The sequence below is a fragment of the Podarcis erhardii genome (genome assembly GCF_964252035.2).
Source record: "Podarcis erhardii genome assembly, chromosome: 4".
NCBI lineage: Eukaryota > Metazoa > Chordata > Lepidosauria > Squamata > Lacertidae > Podarcis > Podarcis erhardii.
Window position 1 is genome coordinate 40,173,669 of NC_138508.1, and position 24,398 is coordinate 40,198,066.

Below are 24,398 nucleotides of genomic sequence, written 5' to 3' on the forward strand. Positions count from 1 at the left end.
GGAGTGCATTTCCAATTTGCAGCTTGGAGATGAGGCTTCAGAAGCGCTGCTTATGTTTGATACCCACTCAGTCCTTACCACCAAACTGCCAACCTCAGAGGTCAAGGATCCTTTTATATTGGATATGGGCAAGTGCCTAAGTAGATTTTCTGGAAATGTTGGCAATTTCCATATAAAACAGAAAAGGTGTGACTGTGTGAGAGGGTGATTTGGACGTGGATGTGTGTTATGGTTCTGAAACAGAAGTTTCCAGACCCTTCTATATAGTGAGAAGGTGGGGAGGGGTATTACTAAGAAGGGTGGTGGGAATGGGTGATTGGCAGATAGCTGTGATGAGCCTGTTGACGACTCTTAACGACTGCAATAGGTCTTACAGGAAAAAGCAAGGGGTGAAAAGGTGAAAAATGGCTTTGTCATGTATAATGAGATAAGAATCCAAGGTCTTTGTTCAGACCAGGTTTCTCCATGGTTTTAAGTTTCTCCATGGTTTTAAGTTTGGTTTTAACTTCCGAGTAATACCCCTCCCCACCTTCTCACTATATAGAAGGGTCTGGAAACTTCTGTTTCAGTGTATCTGAAGAAGTGTGCATGCACACGAAAGCTCATACCAAGAACTGACTTAGTTGGTCTTTAAGGTGCTACTGGAAGGAATTTGTTTTGTTTTGACTATGGCAGACCAACACGGCTACCTATCTGTAACTGGTGTTATGGTTCTGTTTATGTACATCCTTGCTTTCAGAACGCAGGCTCTCAATAGTTTCTCATAGTGGTTCTTCTGAAATCAGGGGAAGATACATTGATGTGCCAAACCTGGGCAGTGTGGAAGGAGGTCCTGGGCTGCCCAGATAACACACTTTTTCAATAAAAAGACAAACTGTGTGTGTAGGGAAACAGCTCCTCTCAAGAAATATTCATTGCCTGAATTTATTTGCTTATTTATTATACTTATATCCTATGTCTGCTCCAGGATGTTAAAGATGGTGTACCTCAGAGATGGGGAAATGGAGCCAGCCAGCAGGGCAGGTTTTTTTTTATCATGTTTACCTCTAGAAAAAAATGGTGCTGGAACTTGTTGCTCCCTTGTTCTCTTATATTGGCAATGACACTCACCTAGAGGTGCCAGAACTGAGTTCCGGTGAGTTCCGGCTGGAGGAAAAGCCCTGGCCCCAACTCACAAGGCCAATAGTCAGGGATGGTGGGAGTTTCAGCCCAACAGAATCTGTCTTTCTGTTCTACCAGTTCATAGTGGTTGGCATTTGCTTAGAAACTCACTTAGAACCAAAAATTGGGGCAGAGGGCTAGGAATGTGTTTGCCACTTCTCTGTCTGTTTTGACTGCTTCTTCAGAAACAGAATCAGCCTCTGATGATTCCAGTATATATATTAAGGACATGAAAAGAGTCTGCTGGATCAAGCCAGTGGCCCATTTAGTCCAACATACTGTTCTCACAGTGGCCAGCCAGATGCCTGTGGGATCTTACTGTCTCGGAGGTCAGTCTACATATTTTCCCTAGAGGTTCCAGCAAAACCCACTGGGCTGAGCCTTAGATGTTTTATTTATGTATAAGATTTCTTACCCACCCTTCCCCAGAAGGTCCAAAATACTGAGGGTTTATACAGCTCAATTCAAAGGAGCAGTGAGCTTTCATGAGTTCCAAAATTCTTCTCCGCTACAGTGTCAGATCCAGGCTTCAGAAGAATCCCCGCCTTCCCTTCCATTGTCCTCAGCAGCCCTTCCCAATTCACAAAACATCCTCCCTGTGGGAACCCCTGATCTACAATCCCCTGCTCCATCTTTTTAAAAGATTGACTGTCTGGCAGGCGGATCAGTGGGCAGGTATGTGGCCAGGGAACACCTGTATCTTTACCCCATCCTCTCCATGGCACACTGACTGCATTAGCAGCACAGGAAGTCCCTGCAAACATTAGCAAGAATGCTGTTGATGTAGGGTATCTTGATTTCAGTAAAGCTTTTGACAAAATCCCCCCTCCCAAAATTTTCCTCATGCTGCACAATGTTCTGAGACCAGAGCATAGCTGTCAACTTTTCCCTTTTCTTGCGAGAAATCCTGTTCAGAAAAAGTGAATTTCCCTTTAAAACAGGGAAACATTGACAGCTATGGACCAGAGCTGACACGGGTTGCAATTGATTGGGACAGTGCTTATGTATAGGGCTCAACTCCTCTCTAAACATAGTTTCAGTTGAACCCCAGAAAATGGTGAAATTTGGGGGATTGGGGGATCATTTCAAATCGGTTTGTCTGCAGTCACCTGGTTCTGGTGCTTTTCCTCTCTGCTTACTTCACTCTGTGGGGTTTGGATTTTCGGATGTTATCTGGGAGGAGTTGATTCCCCTGCCTTCAGGCTGTGGATGAAAATATTGGATTTGTTAGCCTTTTCTTCTTGCTCGATTTTACAGTTAGCATTAACTCTAAAGTATGATTGATTTCTCTGACAGTCTAAATTACAGGATGGTTATGAATTTCCCATCTTTAGTGTCGGAAACCGTAACTGCTAATGTGGTGGTAAATGATATTTTTCTGCATATGACCACAACCTCTATCAGAGTAGTTTCTATTTGCAGGCCAAACTTCAAATTATGTTAAGGCTCTTTCTGAAGGCATGCAGCACGTGCTCTCAATAGCACTCTGCAAAGTGCAATGGGTAGCAGGGTGAATTGACAATTAGAAAAGGCTACTAATTTTGGCTGGATATCACAGAACAAGTGCTGAGTGCTTTTCTTTTATGAAGGCCAAACCCCTTCACAGTTTTGGGTGTGTTCTGGAATCTGATGTCCTGAACCCTTGATTTCACCCAGTTTACTGTTATTTATTTAACATAACTGATTGTGAGAGAACCCCCTGTCAGTGATGGCCAAACATGGCCCTCCAGCTGTTTGGGGACTACAACTCCCATCATCCCTAGCTAACAAGACCAGAGGTCAGGGATAATGGGAATTATAGTCCCAAAACAACTGGAGGGCCAAGTTTGGCCATCACTGCCCTAAGTGGTGTGCAAAAATATGAAACAAAACATTAAAATTCTCAAAACAAAAACCCCAGGTGTTTTGAAGCATTCAAAGGATGATTAAAAATTAACAGCAGGTAAAAAGAGAGAACATACATGTAACTTCTACATGCCTGGATAGGCTTGCCTGAACAAAAATGTTTTTAAGCAGGCACGGAAAGGAAGACAGCAAAAAGTGTCTGTCTGGTGCTATTATTTATTTAGTGAATGAAACTGATACACAGTTTACTTGATAAAAGACAGCTAAACAGTTTACAAAGAAAAAATCCAAAATATAATTTTTAAAAAGCAATAAAGGCGAAAACGAAAAACTAGTTAACATAAACATTTTAAATTTCAATAAAATCTTCAATTGTAAAACAATTATATATAATAGAATTGCATGCTAAAATTACATTCCTGGGTTGGCTTATGGGGGTGGGGGTGGTGAGATGCTGAAAATAATACAGCAAAGGCATTTGCCCAATGCTAATGGGTCCCAAAGTCCCAAAGATTAATACACACAAGACCTGTGTGTATTTCTTAATGAGTATACCTGGACTCTTTGCTGCAAGATGCAACATCACTGCTGCTTATCACCAAAGGGAAGGGAGGGGCATGTGGCACTGAGGTCAGACCTATATCAGTATACCAGCTGGAGCAGTTATTTGGCTCCAGTGGTGCACTGACACCACCCCTACCATCCTGGTAAGCAGCAGATACACCACTGACTGGAGGGTGACTCTGTCTCACGCTGCCAGTCACTCCTGTTGGTAGCACTAGCTCTTCTCTTTAAGGCATTGAATTTGGATCCCCCCAAATTCGTGAAGCTCTGTGGCACTCGCCCCACATACCCAAAGCCTCTCTCCCAACAACTGCAGTCATTTCCCAATTTACTTGGGAGTTATGCTCCAAGGCACTGTGCATTTATGTGAAATCACATTTACTTGAAACACCATTGGAAAAGTCTGCAAACACATCCAAACCCCTGGAAACCCTTGAAAAACCAGCAGAAGTTTCCAGATGCCAAAATCCGTCACAATCGTTCCCTCCAAACCTCCTTGCTCAAACTCCAACTCTCTACAGGCCTCAACAGTTGGTGAAAGAGCTCCTAATATATACCTGCAAAGGCTCATGGGATCACTAAGTGCTGTTTTCATGGCTTTTTTTTGCCCTTTTTATCAATTTTGAAGTCACTTCAAGGTTCGGCACCGTACTTGGTTGCACCTCAATTGGACACACATAAATCGGTCATTGCTTGTCTCTTGTTTCTCCTGATTGTCAGAAGAAACTTCTGCCACCAGCTTAACACTGTGCGGTCATTCCAACTGCTTAAATGCCTCAGACACACAAACAGGTTACAAGCTTTGCACAAGCCAAATTGTGTAGGTCAGAATAGCTCATATCCCACTCCCCCATTGAGGTCATCCTTTATAGAATATACTAATAAAAAACTTATTCTCCAATTCCATCATCTACACAATGAGACAGAGGTATCAGCAGGCTTGGAGAAAACCCAGGTTTTGCAGAAGCACAAAAATATCCAGAGGTGACCCACTGAATGGGGTCAGACTCAAGTGATGTCATGTGGCTCCATATGGCAGACGGGCAGGGTTTAGAGAAAGTCACACTGCAGACCAAAGGCAGAGGCCTTGTGGGTCTAATTAGGCTTGCAGGATGCCGGACAAGATAAGCCTTTGGTCTGACCCAGCAGGACTGCTCTTAATTATGTTCCGATATTGTCTTACTGAGAAATAAGTCCCATCGCTAGCTATGAGCATTCCAAAGGAAGAGCAGGACACAAGAATAAAATATAGTAAGATGTTACTTATCTATTCAAATGTTGGGAGATTTCAGGATATGGTTTCCAATGGTCTATTTCATTCCTTCAATGCTGGACTCGGGTTGCTGCTTTTGCCAAGGAAGCTGCATTCCATTATCTGTGGCACCTGTGTGAGAAGATGGAATTATTGGGCAGGACCCATCATTGGAAGCCCTGCACAAAGACTTCTGCTTGCACAATGGGGTTTTCCTCCTCTCCTTCCTCTGTGCCCCCCATGCCCCAAGAATTGGTTTGGGGGACTCAAGAGTACCCGCAGAACAGCACTTGGGGGAGGGCAGTCTGTCTGGCAAGCTGAAATGCTTGCATGGGCAGAACATTCATGATAGTGCAATGTTGAATGCCTGTGTTATTGTCATCTCTGCAACTCTCCATTCAGCTTTCAGTCAGAGTGTGGCATGGCATCTCAGGGCCAGACTGAGATTGAGCAGAGAGAGGCAGATGCTGAGAGACTGCAGAGAAGTGCAGACCAACAGAGTTATGTGTGTCACATAATCTCTGCTGAGACCTCTAAACTAGTCTGCTGCCTTCAGGTGTGGTGGAGCCTTCAAGGTGTGATTCAACTACCAGTCCAGTCAGCTTTTGTACAAATAATTTTGTGTCTGTGCAAGTGTGTGAGATGGGTGGGTGCATCTTATCCTTTATCTTAGTCAACAAAATGATCTGGCCTGACACATTGTCCCTTTTCTGCCAGCTAGTCACTGATAAGAATCAGGGGTGGGGAAACACATAGGAATTATGATCATACATGCACTTTCCCTCCCAGTATGGAACTCAAGGTGGTATATTTAGGGTTGATCCATCACATGCCTTCAGAGCATGCCATAGGAAACAGTGCAATGTAGATGATGTTATAAGGAAGGAGGTCAAAAAGTCATGGGTTCAGCTCCATCCCTCTGTTGTTGTTGTTGTTGTTTAGTCGTTTAGTCGTGTCCGACTCTTCGTGACCCCATGGACCAGAGCACGCCAGGCACTCCTGTCTTCCACTGCCTCCCGCAGTTTGGTCATACTCATGTTTGTAGCTTCAAGAACACTGTCCAACCATCTCGTCCTCTGTCGTCCCCTTCTTCTTGTGCCCTCAATCTTACCCAACATCAGGGTCTTTTCCAGGGAGTCTTCTCTTCTCATGAGGTGGCCAAAATATTGGAGCCTCAGCTTCTGGATCTGTCCTTCCAGTGAGCACTCAGGGCTGATTTCCTTAAGAATGGATACGTTTGATCTTCTTGCAGTCCATGGGACTCTCAAGAGTCTCCCTCTAAAACCATTTAATTTGACCCTGACTCTTCTTAATAAAGAGAAGGAAAAGACCTCAGTCTTGGAAGGGAATCTGTGTAGCAGATCCCTTAGGAGCCTTTTTGGGTAGCAACTTCAGTTTAACGAATTGGGGGCCAATGTTACATAGGACAGGCCAAGCAGTATCAGGCTCTTGTGAGTCATGCTGAATGTCACGCCAGTTGCAAAAGACTCCCCACGTTTTATGCAATTAGGCCTTTCTGTTAATACAGACAAGGAAATGGCACAGAAAGAAACTGCCCTTGTTTTCTGATAGCAGGAAACAATCAGGGCACAGGGCCCGACAGTTTGGCTCATCGGGCTGAATAAGGGAGCAGTGTTAACTCTTGCTTGCAGACCTACAGAACAGACAAAGGTTGCCAGATCAACATTTCCAATAATAAAGGATGCTGCAAAACTGTGGTGTTTGTTCTATGGGCTTCTATAGAGCCACAGTGTTTTGAAATAAGGGAGGTCCATTATGCGTTGCGGAGATGTGATATTCCGGAATTGGGGACGATCGTTTAAAATAATGGGCGTCCCTTAGAACAAGGGCCATCTGGCAGCATTAGCACTGAAATACTTTACCCACAAAAACAAAAGGGAAAGAAGACAGACAGCAATCTTTTTTGTTTTCGTTGTGGAGCCCGAAGTACGGGAACAATGCACAAAAACATCATTGATAAGCAGAGGAAAGTATATGGTTCAAAGTGAATGTATTATTATTATTATTAATAATAATAATAATAATAATAATAATAATTTCATTACTATTACTACTTTCAGAAAAGTGAGAATTGGGTCTTGAGGTACTGCACAGCCCTTCTCTTGCAATTGCTTCACCAAGACAATAGGAAAAATGAAGGATGTTACCATTTGCTGGCTGTTTCAGTGGCCTCCCAGTGGCCAGTTTAGGGATTTGTGTAGATTAACATCCACAGAGAAAAAGCACGAAAGAATGCCAGTACTTGGACGTCTGACGTACAAATTCACTAAGGTTTGTGTTTCTCAAGAATATTATTTTTCACTTCAGATGGCGAGTGCAAAACTGTTAGCATTTCCTTAGAATCCTCACACGGGGGGGGGGGGGGGGCTTCTATTCTGAACTTCACTTCCTTTGACATTTCTTTCCCAGCACTGAGAAGACTTGTCATTGAAGGGGACTAGAGCCTTCCTAGGGAAAGTGGAGTGGGCATCAAAATTGGTGGTTTTGGCTCCTGACCAGCTTGCAGGTAGAGAATCCACTCCGCTCACTGGGCAGGGAGATATAAAGAAATTGCCCATTCCTTCTCTAATCTGTATACCTCTACATTTGCTTTACACAGGGTCTGGGAACTTGTGCCTTCTCAGGACATTACAGGAGTATAACTCTCAACTTCCTTTCAGTTTTTTTTCCCAGTTGGTCATTTTCTCCCAATACAGTGGTACTTCAGGTTACATACGCTTCGGGCTACATAAGCTTCAGGTTACAGACTCTGCTAACTGAGAAATATTATCTCGGGTTAAGAACTTTGTTTCAGGATGAGAACAGAAATCGTGCTCCAGCAGCGCGGTGGCAGTGGGAGGCCCCATTAGCTAAAGTGGTGCTTCAGGTTAAGAACAGTTTCAGGTTAAGAACAGACCTCTGGAATGAATTAAATACTTAACCCGAGGTACCACTGTATTAAATTCAGTTCTCTGCATTTCTACATCAGCTTGCATTTTTAAAAATCCCTCATCAAAATTCATCAACATATTAATGGAAACTCTACTGATGCACACATCTTTGTAAGCAATTCTGCCTAATATAATGCATTTTTACATATTATTTTTGTAGTACATGATTTATTTATTTTTAAAGAATTACTGAGCCAGGTTACCATGGGCGTAGCCAGCATTTTTGTTGGGGGGCAGGACTTTTGCTGGGGAAGGGGCAGAACTGAGCTATCTGTGATGAAACTGATCAGTTAAGTATTTTTATTTATTGCCCCCTGCCCCCCCGGCTACGCCCATGCAGGCTACTGCATTGCAGAATGAGAAGTGCAGGGCGTGCAGGATGACTGTGTTTCATTTAAAGTTCACCTTTAAATGCAAACTGAATCAAATTTCTCTACCATCCATATTCATGACCATTAGCTGTTCTGGCTGGGGCTAATAGAGGAGTTGAAGTCTAACAGCTTCTGGAGGGGCCAGTGGTTCCCAGTCCCTGGCCAGGTTGAAAATGGTAGAATCACAAGACAACATCTAGACAAACTTCTTGCCAGTCCCTAGTCAGGTTCGGCTCTTGTCTTGTGCACACCTTTTCCTGAAAATAAAAAGTCTTGAGAGCTCTCCATTTCCTTCTTCCTAGTGCATATCAATGGCCTTTAAAAAGTGTGCTGCATTGGAATGCCCTCCCTTTAGAGAGATGTTTGTCCTCACTTTACATGTTCAGATGTCAGTTGGAAATGTTTTATTTCGTTCAGGCTTTTACAAAAATGTGGTTAGTTTCTTTTAATACCTAACAGCTGTGGATGTTTTTTGGTGTACTTAATGGTTCTGAGTTTTATAGATATTTTAAAGTTCTATTGGTTACTGTGCTTTATTTATGATATCTCTTTTGTGTTTGGATACCAGATTGTACATTGCCCCGGGCTCTCTTGGGAAGAGCCATCTACAAAAGTAACAAGTAAATAAATTAATGAAATATTCTGCAGCTCCAGAGTAAGGGGGGAAGATAGTTCATATCCCGCAGCACATGCAGTGTTTTTTTTTTCCTTTTACTGTACATGAAGGAGGGATTGCATGGTAGGAACATCAGGGTGCAACCAAGGTGGGGGGAGGCTTTTCGTAATATGGAAAAGGCTTTAGAAGTCCTTCTATCTGGATGTAAACTTGAGATTTGCCATGGTTACAGCGGATGCTACTTGCTAAGAATTCTGAGTGCCTCTCTGCAATTGGAAGATGGTTCACAACTGTGGTGTGTGTTTGAAGCAGCAATACTGAAAATATGCTCTCATGAAAGGGAGAGATGGAAACACAGGTAGTGGGTGCAAGAGGCAAGCTCAAAAAATGTAAAGTGAGCCTGACAAGGAAGCAGACTCTAAGTAGCTCCCAAAAGATGTGCAAAAGGAAGAAAATAAGAAATATTTCCCGAAGGAAACGGGGAAAGTTTATATATACTTTTCCAAAAGCGATTATTGTTATGGTCTAAGCCTACAGAGAGAAAGGACCACAGAATATATAATGACAACCCTTGAGAAGTAGACAAAGAAAAAGACCTATTCTGTGGCAATAAATAAATAAATCCAAATGTGCACATCTCTGTAATTATTAGGATGTTTCACACATTATATAGACAAAACTGTGTTTGCCACAATGTGAACACATCTGAGAGCTAAAGACACACATATTAAAAAAACAATAATTTGTGAAATACATTAAAATGTGTGTTTTGAAATGTCAGCGTAAAAACAAGACGCACAAAACAAAGGGGTGGGGAGAGATAATCAATAATCAAATATAAACACTCAGTGCAGGGAATATAAATGTTTGTGTCCATGTCGCTGGGAAGGGATTAAGCTACTCAGGAGCTCAAAGGAGTTCAGTGAGAGAGAAGCCAGCCAAGAAACAAAGAATTGCTGAGTTGGAAAGGACTCTGAGAGTCAAGAAGTCCAACCCCTGCAATGCAAGAACATCAGCACATGGTCCCCCATCCAATTTGAAATTATACTGGACTCTGCTTAGCTTTGCAAACGTGCTAGCAGTTTTATTGCCACAGCACTAGGAGGATAACTCGAAGAAGGTATCTGGTTTAAAGAGGTGGTACTTAACACATCACACCCAAAAAACTGTTACACCCAATATGGTCCACGGCTTGCACATTCCTTCAATCAATATCAGTAGCCGTTTTTCAAGTGGCAGTTCCATAGTGTTAACCAAGAAGCTCAACCGAAACTGTGCACACACGCTTAGATAATGTATTATTTTGGCTTTCCCTTGACCAACCAGAGCACAGAATCAGAGGCAGCTCAAGCTAAGCATCAGGGAAAGCCCTGGTGGTTGCCACCAAATATCCTCCCCGTAGTAGCTGCTCTAGAGGATTTCGCTGTCCTAATCAATAGGCATCAGGCATATGATGGATCATGTAAGTGCAAGCCTAATTAGACCCTAGAACCTCTACCATATCTAATGCAAGTAGACACCCTTATTTAGCATTCATTAACATTGGACAGTAACAGAGGAAGCCTCCAACAAGCACCTTCCCCTGGGATTGGGATTAAGCCTAAATTTGCATTTCTTAGGAAACATCTCCATTTCCCATATGAGGCATGTCTAGGTCATACCTAGCTGTGAGTTTTGATTGGTGAGAGACTCCCTACTAAGCAGAGGGTTACTTGCAATGATTTCTCTGTAACATCTCAGGACCTGACTTAACCAGCACTGAATGTCCCTTCCATCCAGCCCTGTCTTAAATGATGCCACAGACCTAAGATCCATCAGAATGTCTCCTTCATATAACTGAGCACCTCTCAGTCTCATTTTGTTCAATCTTCCCCACTCACGCAGTTTGGTGGCCCATGCTTCTCTCCAGTTCTGTGCCTTGACTATGCACGTACCCCATGCTGCTGTTATTCAAGCATGCACCAAACCTGTGGGTCACTGCTGGTATCAAGACTGAGGCAGACTGACCCAGTTTCATAGTCCTGAAGGTCCTGAACTTGCTGGTGAATTGGAACGCTATTCCCAACTGGATGGCACACTCTTCTGTATTTTCCAATGCAATTTCAGTGTGTGAAAAGTGCACAGAGAAGTACGGTCTCTACAGATAAATGTGTATAGGATTAGTCTTTTGGGGGGGAAGTGCACTGAAAAGCATTGAAAAATATATATATTGACAAACAAAATTTCATACAATAATGTGTAGAAGAATGCATATAATTTAAATGTCAAGCTTTTTATACATTATTTTTAAAAATCTTCACAAAACAGGATGGAACAAACCAATGATTGAGTTCCAGCAAAAAGGAAATGAGACCAATTTTGGAAGATCTGTTCATGCTTATTTGACACAAGACTTATTTAGCTTTACCTAATTCCCTTCCCTTGCATCCCACTCCCTCTCAGCTATTTTTGATGTTTTTGTCCTTTAGAATGGTTAGAACTCTTTTGGGAAGCACAAGCCAGTATCACCCCAAAAGTAAACTTTGTGAACATTAATAGGAGGATTCCTTGGAATCCAGGGCTGAATCGGTCAGGATAAGCCTTAGCATCATCCAGCAATGGAAGCCTAAAGGCTGGTTGGATCACCTGAGCGGTAAACTGAGACAAATTGATCTGTCTCATCTTAAATGTCAGGAGTCCCACTACTTTTGAATTAATTGCCTACCTTAGGGCAGAGGTTCTGGACTCAGCCACAACTGTGGCATCCTCAAGTCACAGTGAAGACCCAATAAATTCTATGATTCTATGAAGACCCAATAAATCACTTCTCTTCACTCCTCCTTCCTTGAGGCAGGTACCTACACTAGACATCACCCCTCTCACTTCTTTCTAACTTTTTGTATTTTGTAGATTGCACTTGCCAACAGTTGCCACAAGATCATAGAATTGTAGAGTTGGAAGGGACCCTGAGGATCATCTAGGCCAGCAGTTCTCAGGCTGTGGGTCCCCAGATGTTGTTGGACTACAACTGCCATCATCCTTGAGCTCTGGCCTTGCTAGCTAGGGGTGATGGGAGTTGTAGTTCAACAACATCTGGGGACCCACAGCTTGAGAAAGGCTGATCTAGGCCAATGTGGGAGCCGAAAAGTTTTCCAACCCCCTGGCCCTAGGGGGTTAGTGGTGGCAGCAGCAAGGAGTAGGTCATAGGTGGATTTGGTGAGCAATGCAAATAGTTGTCAGAGACCAGGCTGAGGAGTACTACTCTGATGAGTAATGGTGGGAGCCTCCCCCTTCCCCTGCTACTGACCAGGATCCTGAAACTGCCCAGGAACAGTGGAACAGTATAGATTTGGAAGAGTGGTTTACAGAGGGGCATAGTTCTGAAGACAAAAATTGGGAAGAACTGGGGGGTGAACAACAAAGTGAAGAAGAACTGGAAGAGAGAGAGCTAACAGACTCTCTTGCTGGAAAGTGTCCAGACTACCAGTCCAAGGTCACATAGAGCAGATAAGGTGGCTACACAAAAAGCAGGGTGGCTGAGAGATCAGATTGCAAGACGGAAGTGACTAGAGGGGAAGTGGGTGGAATCCTTAATTGGGAACACCTTTATTCCAAGAATGGATGTGTTGTTCTTTTGCTGTGATCATTTAAGACTCTTTAAATAGACTCTTTTCACTTTGTCCTGCTTATCTACGACAAAAGGGGAAGACGAAGCCAAGAGCCCGGAGCCTGACAATAGTTGTGCAGCCCCTAGTACAGCAGAAGTATGCATAAGGTGGAGAAAATAGAGACAAAGAAACCCCACCATGTCATAAAACTAGACCTGGAGATCACCGAAGAATAAAATTGTCTGCCAATACATTTAGGTTAGCTAAAACAAAGTCCTTCATGAAATGAATAATTAACTTATGGAATTCAGACCAATACAGATGTAATGAAAACCAGAGGCTTAGGTGGTTTTAAAATGGTCTTAAATACATTGGTGAGGAATAGATTCACCAACAGATATTAGCTCAGTCATGATAACTAAATTGAATTTCTATGTTTAAGGACATGGTGCCTCCAAATATCAGTTGCTGGAGTGGGGGGGGGGGTAATCAATATGGGAGGTTCTCTCCATGTCTTGCTTGTAAGCATTCAGAGCATCTGGTTGGTCGCTGCTGGAAATAAAGTCCTAGACTAGAAGAACACACACAGCCCAGTCTGATATTAGAGGGCTCTCCATATGGCATATGAAGAGACCCATAAGAAAAAGCAATTAAAATAGCGTACTAAGACCTGGTACTGGGAAACAAGATTGCATTGTGGGGAAGGGCGGGGGGTTGGAACCCAAGTGCAAACAAGTTGCACAAGTTGACAGCCGTTGCAACAAAATTCCTATAGCTTTTGAAAATATCAGCCCTTTAGAAAGTTATATGAAAGGCAGACTTCTCTTGACACTTTTTTAAGATAAAAGAAAACAAACAGCCTTTGTATGTGACCAGAGCAAGGAGATCAGCGATCGGGCTCAGCAGGACTGAATTAGCGAGTGACTCATATTTCTCCTGGGATGGCAACTGTGCTTTTAAAAGGAAATTCTGTATAATATTTTCTGCGGCAAACTCTCCAAAATCAGGGCAAGGGGGGGGGGACAAACTTTATGTAACAGTGTACAACTTTTACAACAGAACCCCAAATGGCTGCTGCCAAATGTTTTGTTCTGTTTGGGTGTCTCCTAGAACTTCTTTCACCCCAAGCTCACTCACAGAATACTTTAATTCCAAGGATCATTACTGTAGCCTTACTCAGGTTTTCAGTATTCTTGCATGTAAGCAAACCTACAAGGAAAGGTGGAGCCATGCTGGCAAGCCCTCCCCTCCATTATGTCTTCTCTTCACAGTTTAGGGCCTTCCATGGGTTTAAAGGCTGAGGATCCGAAGCAGGGAGCCGCCTCTATTTATGAAGGCCTCACACAGTTTGGAACCCCACGATCATGAGCCTCAATGAGTAAAAGAGGCTCCCAGCTTCAGACATCCCCCCTCAAATTTGTGGAGGGGGGATCAAATGTGATGGCCTGGAGAGGAGGAGCTTAGCACCACCTGCCTTCTGCTTATGTGTTTAATTAATTCATTTTGCTTACACACAAGGAAACAGAATGCCCCAAGGGGGCAAGTAGCAGCAGAGAAGTGGAAAATAAAAAGATCAAAGCAAAAAATAGTACAGAACCCAGAAAAGGTGGAAAGAAGAGTTTGAAGAACATGTGTTGGGCTTAGTGGTTAAGTGATCCAGATAAAAAGATGGGAGACTTGGTTCTGCACAATTTCTTCATCAGTCTGTGTAAGAAACACGGAGAACAGTACATATTATTGATCAATGAAATCAAAGCACCCAGAAGCAATATGAAATGCACCAGTTCTTCACTAGAACATGAATCTGCATATTGTGCTAAATCCTAAACTGGAATGAGCCTGAGAAAGCATTGGTTTCTACACTTCCCCCTCCTCTCCTTCCACATGTCTGAGAGCAGCAGCAGATATAGGGCAGTTCAGGAAGTTTCCTCACACAGGGTGCCATACTAAGGGGGCACAAAGTAGTAGCAGTAATAGTAATAAAGTTGGTAGCTTATACAGATACCTACTGAGAAGAGCTTGAAGAAAGCAACTGTGCCAAAAGGAATTATTGTGAAAATAAGAAATATTTAGTAGGGGCCACCAAATTTGGTCCCTGTTCACCATATTACCCAAGTTCTCAACTGATGACTTTGGCAACATTTAGACACTTGCCTTGAATGTGAGCTTGCTGTGTTATCTAAACATGGGATCGTGGTGTATAACAAATTCTGCTCCTTTTCAAAACATGTCCACTGCAAACTATAGTTTCTGAAACTTGTTAAACTAGCCAGCATTTGTTATAAATCAGTATTCCTGGATACAGAATTTGCAATTGTTGGGGCTCCATGCATGGCATATATGGAATAAGGAGAAGGAGAAAGTTCCAAGAAAACTCATGTTTTGATATCTTATACAGCAATCTTAGAACTAAGAGTAAAGGGATGCCAAAGAGATATTATGAATGACAGAATTTTACAAATTCCTTAAAAATACTTTTTCCCCAAGAATGGCTAATAGAATATTGGAAGGTCCAAAATAAATCCATGCTTGTTGAAGCTCCAGATAAGAGTTAAATATGCATGATGGACTCATTATTGAAGAATGATCAGACCTATGGAAAGAAATACGGAACATCATCCATGTGAGTCTTCTGGGAATTGAGCTATGTTAAGAGAATGCTTGAGAAGCTATTTATTGGCCAGGCATATGTGCTCAAATTGAAGTCTAGGTACAGCTACATACCAGATGTCAAACTTTCAGAAACAAGGTCTTTTTAGTTTTTCTGTTGCCTCATTAATTTGTTGCAGAACCAAGTGGCATTATGTTTTGTACCACAAACTATTATTACATCAAAGGGCAGAGTGACAGGGATACTCGTTAGATAAGGACTAATATTTTATTCAGAAAAGAAAGATGCAGTTATTGCATGGAGAGCAGTTCTGGGAAATACCAGCAGAGAACTGAAAATTAGAGAAGCAGACATTTTGAGTATGGGTCACACCATGCTGAAGTTGTTTACTTATGTGCCTCCTGCTCCATATGGAATAATAAGAGACAAAAATGTGGAAATTCGGCTCCTCTTTGCAGAACACATGCATTGTATGAAGGTTCTAGCTTCTAAACCTACAATGTCTTGTTTTAGAAATGGCTATCAGGCAACAGGACTGAGATAGACCTCAATTTGAACCTCCAGATACTTTTTCCACTAGTGAAACCAGCATCATTTCTCTTACGTGCATATGAAGTTACCCTATACTGAAGCAAACCATTGGTCCATCTGGCCCAATGCTATTAAGACTGGAGGAAACTCTCCAAATCTCAAGAAGCAACAAGCAAAGCTATTTGTTGTTATTAGTAATCTGCAGCCAATTGTATACATTCTTTTTTAAAAAAAATCTCTTGACATTTTGGTAGCATAATACTATAATAATAATAATAGTGTGTGTGTGTATTTCTTGCTTCAAGAAAAAAATCTGTTACTTTTTTTCCAAAAGTTCTCCGCTTCCCCTTATGTTTTGATCCAACCTTTACTAACCCACCAGCTGTTTTAGACTACAGCTCTCATCACCTCCTGCCAGGCATTTTTGCAAACACAAATAAAAACAATACATGGCATAAAAATACCCATGGAAGTGAAAATAATATATAAAAAATGTTTGCAAAAATGTGTGTATTTAATCAACATTGCAAACAGAGATGTGCTTATTAGCAGAAATTTGCACTAAAATGCTGATGAATTTTCATGAGGATTTAAAAATAATCGCAGTAATCACAAACTGCTGCAGAAATGTGGCAGAATGGATCAAAGACTGGAAAGATGAGAAACAAAGATGACAGACTTGTCCTTCTGTACTTCTAACCTGCCCAGAGACCTTGCAGTCAAAAGCAGGTAAGAAATCTTACTAAGAAGTACAAATAAGTAAATAATATATGGTTGTTTCATTGCGTTCTGGATCCGGTAGAAATAAATCCTCTCACTCACACTCTGAGCATGTCAGTCCGCCCCAAGGTGACAATAAGGTAATGATGACCGCAGCCCTATCAACATGCATGGTGCTTTACAGAGAGCAAAAGGACAGGTCCCTGCCTTAAGGAGATTTCAGTCTGCAATTTGACTCCAGTTAAGTTACTGTAGAGCATGGGACCCAGGTCATTGTACTAAGACATCATAGAGAAAGGTGCTGTTGAACTTCTTAAAGAGAGAATTCCATCAGTTACATTTCCCTGCAAGCACCCTTTCTGAATTAAAAATGAATCCTGAGCTTTTTAATTAGAAAAAGAAAAAGGAAAGAAAAAAGTGCCATTTACAGAGATTTTAAATCTTGACTATTGGAGTCTTACTATATGTGGTGCAATTAATTAAAAGTGCAAATCAAGCTCTGTAGACATTAAAAAGCCTTTTTGGAATCAGACTGCAACTTTGAGCCCCCAGGGACATAATGATTGATCACTTCTGTAGTTACTTTTAATAATCCCGTAATATTTTTCATCACATAGAAAGTTGCTTTCCTATTTTGTATTCAAGCATGTTGTCGCAGCACTCTGACCGTGTGTTCAGAATTTTCGATCTCGCACTCCCAGAAAGGTGGTGTCACTTTCTGTTTTAAGGGAAGAAAAATGTGCAATATAAAGTTTGCGTTTAGTAAGGATTTTAATCTCAGATATATTAAAAAATATATAAAAGTGCAGCATTGGCAGGATACCATAAATCATAGTTACATGTTTCTCCAGAACGGTTTTATGGAAGTTGGAGTGGATAGATTGCATTATCCTGTAATGCGGAATGCCAATAATGCCTGTTCCTATTCTTCAGAGGCACCTTTACAGTAGAAGCAAATTATTCTTATTGAAGTGAATAATGCACACAAAACTGCCTTTTTACAGGCTACAGTATGATGGAGAGAAAGCACACACAAACTCAAATTCTTTTTGATTTCTGGCTATCTGAAAAAAAAATGAATTTTCCTTAAGTTGCCTATTTCCTGCGCTTGTCCACAAAATTACCAACTCTTCTTTCAATACGGCATATCTCACACTTTGGGAAACATTGCATTTATATTTCCTTCTGGCGATATTCTTTCAGCGCCATTTAAGAGAATCTTTACAGTAGGCAAATGTACAGTTAGAGACATGTTGGTTGAACTATTGCTGTTGAAATAAGTTGACATGAAGGCAGAAAAAAAGGATGTGTATTTAAAGTGGCAAACTGCACAGCAAAAAGTTTTTCCAACAATAAATGGAAAACAAAACAACACACAGCTTCCATTTTGGTTCTATAAGAAACAAACTAGTTTTGTGTTGTTTTCAGAATCCTTGAGTCCATGATGAGCTATGTATGCTACTTATATACTCCGACTTCCATAAGAAACATGTAATCAGGCATGACATCCTGTTCATGTTGTACATGTATGTGTGAGTGTAAAATATCTGAGGTTAAAATCACATGAAGCTGAATGCTTATGAATGTAGTGAATTGTTTGAAATTTAGAATTACTTTGCATTCAATCTGAGTTGAGGCACTATTGCTTAAGCAGCTTATATTGGATCCAATTATGAAGTCCCATGAGCTTTGGATGCTTCTCATGTCAAACTCAAGGAGAGAATGAGGAAAAAATAATATTCTGCAAATACATTCCTTCCACATTCAGCTGTTTTATTTTTTGCTAAGTTTACTACGACCTTGATAGGAAGAACTTTAAGCAGGTGTAACGGGGGGAAAGTATTCACAACCTGAATCCATTGTGACTTGAGTCAGTGATTTTAGGCAGCTATCCTATTAGTGGGATAGGAGAGCTGGGGGGAAAATCACATCTGGCAACCAATGCTTCCTTTTGGTTTCAGATAGTACATAAGTAGACAAATCTAAACAGCCCGGGACACAAATTTTCATGGCCCTCTAGCAGCTATGGTGGCTCATTTGCCAGAAATAATGTATTTAGTGTTAACTCTGGAAGTGTATACTTGATTCTGACCAAACCAAGCCTCCTGGTGTATCTTGTGCTCTAGGAGGCTTAGTCCTCATGTACTATCTGAAATCAAAGAGGTGCATTAGTTGCCAGATGTGAAATATATTGATATTATTTTCGGATCTCTTACCCCCTACGTAGAGTAGCAAAAGGTGGGGGCAGATACCAGTGGGAGTAGTTTCTGTTAATATCACTACCCCCCCCCCTTGCATGTGTGTGGTGAAATGTATTTTTAGTGGGAGGTGTATCTGGTGGCTATGAAACGGATCCCCTTCCACCTCATCAGTTGCCTATAAAACTGAAAATTGCTTCACCCCCCCACCCTGCCACCAATTCTGTCCACATAGGTAAGCACTATGGCTATCTGTAAGTTTCTCTCCCACACTCACACATGTACACGGTGCTTGCCAATGAAGAGTATAAAGCTGATAATAATAATAATAATATTCAAAGTGCTGGTGTTGACCTTTAAAGCCCTAAACGGCCTCGGCCCAGTATACCTGAAGGAGCGTCTTCACCCCCATCGTTCTGCCCGGACGCTGAGGTCCAGCACCGAGGGCCTTCTGGCGGTTCCCTCATTACGAGAAGCGAGGTTACAGGGAACCAGGCAGAGGGCCTTCTCGGTAGTGGCGCCTGCCCTGTGGAACGCCCTCCCATCAGATGTCAAAGCGATAAATAACTACCTGACATTCAGAAGACATCTCAAGTCAGCCCTGTTCAGGGAAGTTTTTAATCTGTGATATTTTAGTGTATTTCTGGTTTTTATGGAAGCCGCTCAGAGTGGCTGGGGAAACCCAGCCAGATGGGCGGGGTACAAATAAAATAATAATAATAATAATAATAATAATAATAATAATAATAATAATAATAATAAATCTATTATTTATACCCCGCTCATCTGGCTGGACTTCCCCAGCCGCTCTGGGCAGCTCCCAACAGGATTAATAATAATAATAAAGTGATAAAACATCAAACATTAAAACTCCCTAAGCAGGGCTGCCTTCAGATGTCTTCTAAAAGTTAGGTAGTTGTTTATTTCCTTGACATCTGAGGGGAGGGTGTTCCACAGGGCTGGCGCCACTACCGAGAAGGCCTCTGCCTGGTCACTCATAACTTCAGTGAGGTTGTGTTCAGTGACATTCATATTTTGATTCACACCAGGGATGGCAGAGACTGTGACCTCCCAGGTGTGTTTGGATTCCAGCTCCCATCAGTCTAAGCCAGTGTGCTCAAAGTACAGGGATATTGAGAGTAGTAGTTCATCATCATTTGGAGGGTCACCAATTGCCCTGCCTTTATTCAGGCCTGTGAAGATTTAAGCGTACAGTCAGTGACGGGTGCCCATATTCTTGGCTGCTCCAAATCTACAGCCGGCCATGGGCTAAGAGGTTGGCAATCTGCCTGCACAGTGCTGCCCAACGAAAGAAGTTTGATCCCTTATTATTTCCCTTTCTCACTTCCCTCAAGCTGGCAGACGTGTAGAAGAGCCCTAATGGATCCCAGCAGGCCTGGCATTTATCTTCCCTGCAGCAGCCCTCAGAATGACTTCATTTGGGGCCTATACGACTAGATAAATGGAGCAGAGGATTTAAGACATAGCCCTTTAATGAATTCTATTAAAAACATGCTTTCCGAGTGGAAAGTATGAGAGGGCGATCAGCTCTACATAACAAGCGCCTGGTGCCAACGGAATCACGGCCAAGCGAGCAAGGAAGATGAGGGCTGAATATGCGAGCCTCGTTTGCATATAGGGCATCTCAGAGGGACCATAAGAACTTCCCGGGATGTGAATTATTATCTTAAGCTTCCAAATTGACAAATTCCCGAAGCATAAAGGGCTACAATTGCCTCTCTGTGGCAAAGGGAACGTGACTGACAAACTCCGCAATACCTCTGCCAAGGAGTTACTTGAGTTTTGATAGCATTGCTTCTGGTCACAATTGTGTGAGCGCGAGCTGGGAAAAGAGCAGTAACCCAGTATTATCAGATTGTGAATGGCCTGCAATGTTAAAGGGAGAGGCCCGGGTTTTTCTGTGAATTATGTCATCTTTTATAGCAAGGCTCCCTCGGGAACTGCTAAAGCCGCATGTGTGTATGGGGCAGCGGGGGGGGGGGGGGTGGCGGGGTGGAGAGACAGAAAGAGATGGTTCTTTTGTGATTTATTGGCAGGTACTTGGCGGGAGGCTGTTTTATCATCCTTATTTTTATACCCAGCGTCACAGAATGAATCCCCACAGTGAGGCAACGAGAGGCTGAATGCTGTGTTGCTGAAGGGACTTCTTGTGTGATTTGCTGGCTCTGAATGGGTATTATTGTCTATGTAAGGGCCAGTCAAATTCACACAACCTTGAATGTGGGCTCCAGTGCCAGCTGCACAGGAGGATAGCATGGGCTCCGATATTTTTAATAGTTGTTTATTTTCATTTATTTGCATTGCATTTTTAATATATATGTTTAAAATACCACTTAATACCACAGTTTTAAATTGCTTAGGATTGAATCATGAAAGCAAGAGGAAAGTCTCACTTAGGGCACTTTTCAACAGTCGTTATTTTCAGGTGGGATTCGGTCACATACTAGCAAATGCAGTTTGCACAATTAAAAGCGATTCGGGTGCTCTTGCCCAACAAACTCGCATTCCCAAAAGACTGGGCTTTTTGCAATAAGGAAAGTGATAAGGAGAGCCCCAAACCAATAAGAGCAAATGGTTATTAAAATAGCCAGTGTTGTCTGAACTGCCTGCAAGCAGATCAGGATGAATGCTCAGTTCAAAGGTCATCTGGAAGCTCCTTAAAATGCTGGCTGAAATAATAAAGCATCAGGTGCTCAACAGGAAGTTTAACTAGCAGGAGCAGTGGTCAGGGATGATGGGAACTGTAGTCCAGAAAGAGCTGGAGACCCAAGTTTGGTAAACCCTGTCCTAGCCTAAACCTCCAGTCATGACACCATATTGGTTCTTACATGGGAAGCTGGAGTCTAGCAACATCTAGAGGCCACAATTTACCCAACCCTGATATGCAGTCATGTGGGATGTGTACAAGACTAAAATGATCCGCAGGAAATCTATGACTGGATCTCTTGATGTCTTGTTCTTCTGGAAAGAGCAGCTGTCTTGGTTTGAGTTAGTTTCCTCTGCTTGAGTCTGGCACAGGCCCACAGTTGGGGGATTAATGCTCCCTACCGCTGCTGATTCCCCCAAGGCAAATGGCTCTAGCTTCACTGCCATTGGCCATGGGGTGAGGAAGAACATACAAGCACATCACAAGTTTCAGGGGTGGTGGTCTAGTGATTGCTTCAATGCATGCTAAACTCTGGATTTTTCCCACTGCAGCTGATCACTCCACTGGAGTTTTTATAAGCTTTGCAGATGGCACAGTAGAATATCAGCTTGCATATTTGGTATGGAATGAAGAAGTCAGCATGACCACCAGCAGCCCCATCCTATGCCCCACATGTTTCCTCCAGAGTAAATCCCACTTAATTCAACATAACTTCCTAATCACTGAACACAAGGCTGCGGTCTTAACTCCACTGATAAACCCCCATCCCCCCATGAGCTTAATCTACATTACAGCCTACAGTCAGGATTAGGAGAGGGGGGGACTCTAATGACATGAAAAACCACTGCTTCTTTGCCTCCACCTAAATTGTGCCATCATGGTGCTTTGGGTAGTTTGATAGTAAAACAAAGTGTTTGATGCTATGAACCGCCCTGAGATACTCAGATGAAGGGTGGTATACAAATTCAATAAATAAATAAAACAATTAAACCGTGACGCATCCCCCCCCCAAAAAAACCTACACCGCGACTCCATAATTTCCCTCTATAGTGAAGTAATTTTGACGATTATTTTTCTCCATTTAGCATGACACAATCCATGTGGGGTTTTCTTTGGGGGGGGGGGGTCTCAGCAGCTGAAAAACCAAATCCACACCCTTATTGAGGGTCCAAAGAGGGATCTGTACTCTCCCTATGCTCAGAGGCACTCTCTTCCATGGTCGTCTGGTGAGTCAAGCGTTGCACATAAGCCTCGAGCCTGAGGTTTGCCCCTTCCCGGAGCTTGAGCTGACGCCCACCCTACCGCACGTAGACACCCGATTTCCAGAAGAGATCCTACGAACCTAGAGTGCAGCCTCCGTAACTAAAAGCCTCGCGAATAGTTTTTTTACTGCGTCCGATTCGGAAACCAGCATCCTTCCTACAGCATCACAAGGGGGAGGTGGGGCGAAGCAGCTGTGTGGGCTAACGTCTAGTCACGCAGAATGGGAAACGGCGGGGAGTGTCTGATGCCACGAGCGCTAAGAAAGAAGCAGGGGGAGAGGGGAGGATCCCCGCAGGAGGGTGGCTGATTGGCATGGGGGGGGGGGGAGAACGACTGCTTGTGAGTAAATAAGCCATGCCTGATCGATTTTCGACTTTCACTGATGCTTTGATGCTGCCCCTTCCCCAAGCGGATGAAACGCCTGGATTTTGCACCGCGACAGCTTTTGCTACCACGTGCAGCTGGAGCGAAAACAACGCACCAGCGCAACTAAAAAATATAAAAATAAAATCTAGGCTTGTTGCGAACAGTTTGCTTGGGCCTGGGACTGTGCCAAACGACACCTTCGGCTAGGCGTTTTTGATTTCTTCAACACGCTATTGTCCAAACAGGAATAAGCATAGCAAGATCCTCGCCCCGCGCCCCCGCCAATCTGCGAACTGCTCCTAGGAACACCTCCTTCTCTGAGCATTGCCTGTTATTGGGCGAGGGTGGGCGGCTGGGTGGAGAGTAGCGACCGCTCCCCACTCGCTACGCCGGGGAGCCTGGAAAGAAATCGAGGACAGCTCCTTACGACTGCGCGCAAATTTACGCCGATTGCCCCCGCCCAGCCCCTACACAGCCTCCTCGCCCTCGCTGCTCCCTAGGCTTTCCCTCTAGGGTGGGAGTGGATCCAAGCAGCCCACCCCACCCGGGCTGGCAGTGCGTACCGGCGTTGCTGGCGCTTGATCCCTTCAGCGGCTTAGCATCTCTGAGTCTCTACCTGTTCCTTCGTCTCTCCCACTTTCTCTTGGGAAGGGGAAGCGGTGCCACAGAGGAAGGAAACAGACCTTCCAAGGGAGCAGCCCTGGTGGGAGCGGGGTTGCTGCAGGCGCCTCCCATCCCGGGCTTCCCACCTGTCCTCCGCTTGGCTGAGCGCAGGTGAGCGAGGACGCGGGCCAGGTCGCTTCTCCTGCCGGGGGCCACACCCGGAGAGGGTGCGGGTGTCCCGCGTCCTTTTCACATCTAGGGGAGTTGGAGGAGCCTCTGCCTTCTGTTCTTTGCACATCCCCACCCCCAAATCAGAGAAAGAGGCTCCAGGGCCTCGGAGGTGGGAGGGGGTCCTGGCTTATGCGGGGTTGCTCCCCCCCCCCGCTTCTTTCAAGCTTCTGCCGCGGGATCGGAGGGAAGGCGGGGGGCGGCGGTCTCTACTTTTTGATGGCTTGATCAAAAGAGCCGCTCGCTTTCCCCTGCTAAGGAAAGAGAACGCCTTAAGCGCGCTTAAAATGGAAAAAAATAAATAAATGCGAGCAAGCAAGGCTGGGCAGACTCCAGACTTTTTGGATCTACTTCTTCCTTTTTTGCAAACAAAAACAAAACTCAAAACACCAAAAAACAAGAGAAGCCAAATAAGAACCAGGCGCAAAAAGGCACACGGTTAGCATGAAAGAACAAGGGTGCCTCTGAGCATATCCCCAGCCCAGGGATTCCAATATACCAGAACAGAGCCAGGTGCGTTTGGCGCCCTTCTCTTTCATTCCCGCAGCCCCACTGAACTGAGGAAAGAGGTTGCGCCGTTGCTCTCGCTAACTTGCAAATCTACCGGCAGATCCGGCGTGCCTCTGAGCCGAGCTGCCTTGGGCTCCTGCACGCCACCTACTTTCTTCTGGAGATTGCTCCTCCTCCTCTCCACCTCCACCTCCACCTCCTCCTCCTCCTCGGTCCCTTCCTCGATCCGCGCAGAAAAGACCCTTTCCGTGACTCCCTCCCTCGTGCTCTTTTTTTCTTCTTTGTGCGTGCGCGCGCGCAAGGCGTGCGCTAGGACCCGCCGGGTCTCCCGGCGAGGCTCCGTCCGCCCGGGC

The 24,398-nt window shown here is 43.7% G+C and overlaps 1 long non-coding RNA gene across 1 annotated transcript; it reads right to left on the reverse strand.

Moving 5' to 3' along the window:
* Positions 1-1,949: 1,949 nt before the first annotated feature.
* On the reverse strand, positions 1,950-24,314 carry LOC309340807. Its single transcript, XR_014156110.1, has 3 exons — positions 24,197-24,314; positions 2,135-2,364; positions 1,950-2,036 (listed from the first exon to the last, which is right to left on the reverse strand). It is a non-coding gene; the product is annotated as an uncharacterized lncRNA (long non-coding RNA).
* Between the last annotated feature and the right edge of the window lie 84 nt (positions 24,315-24,398).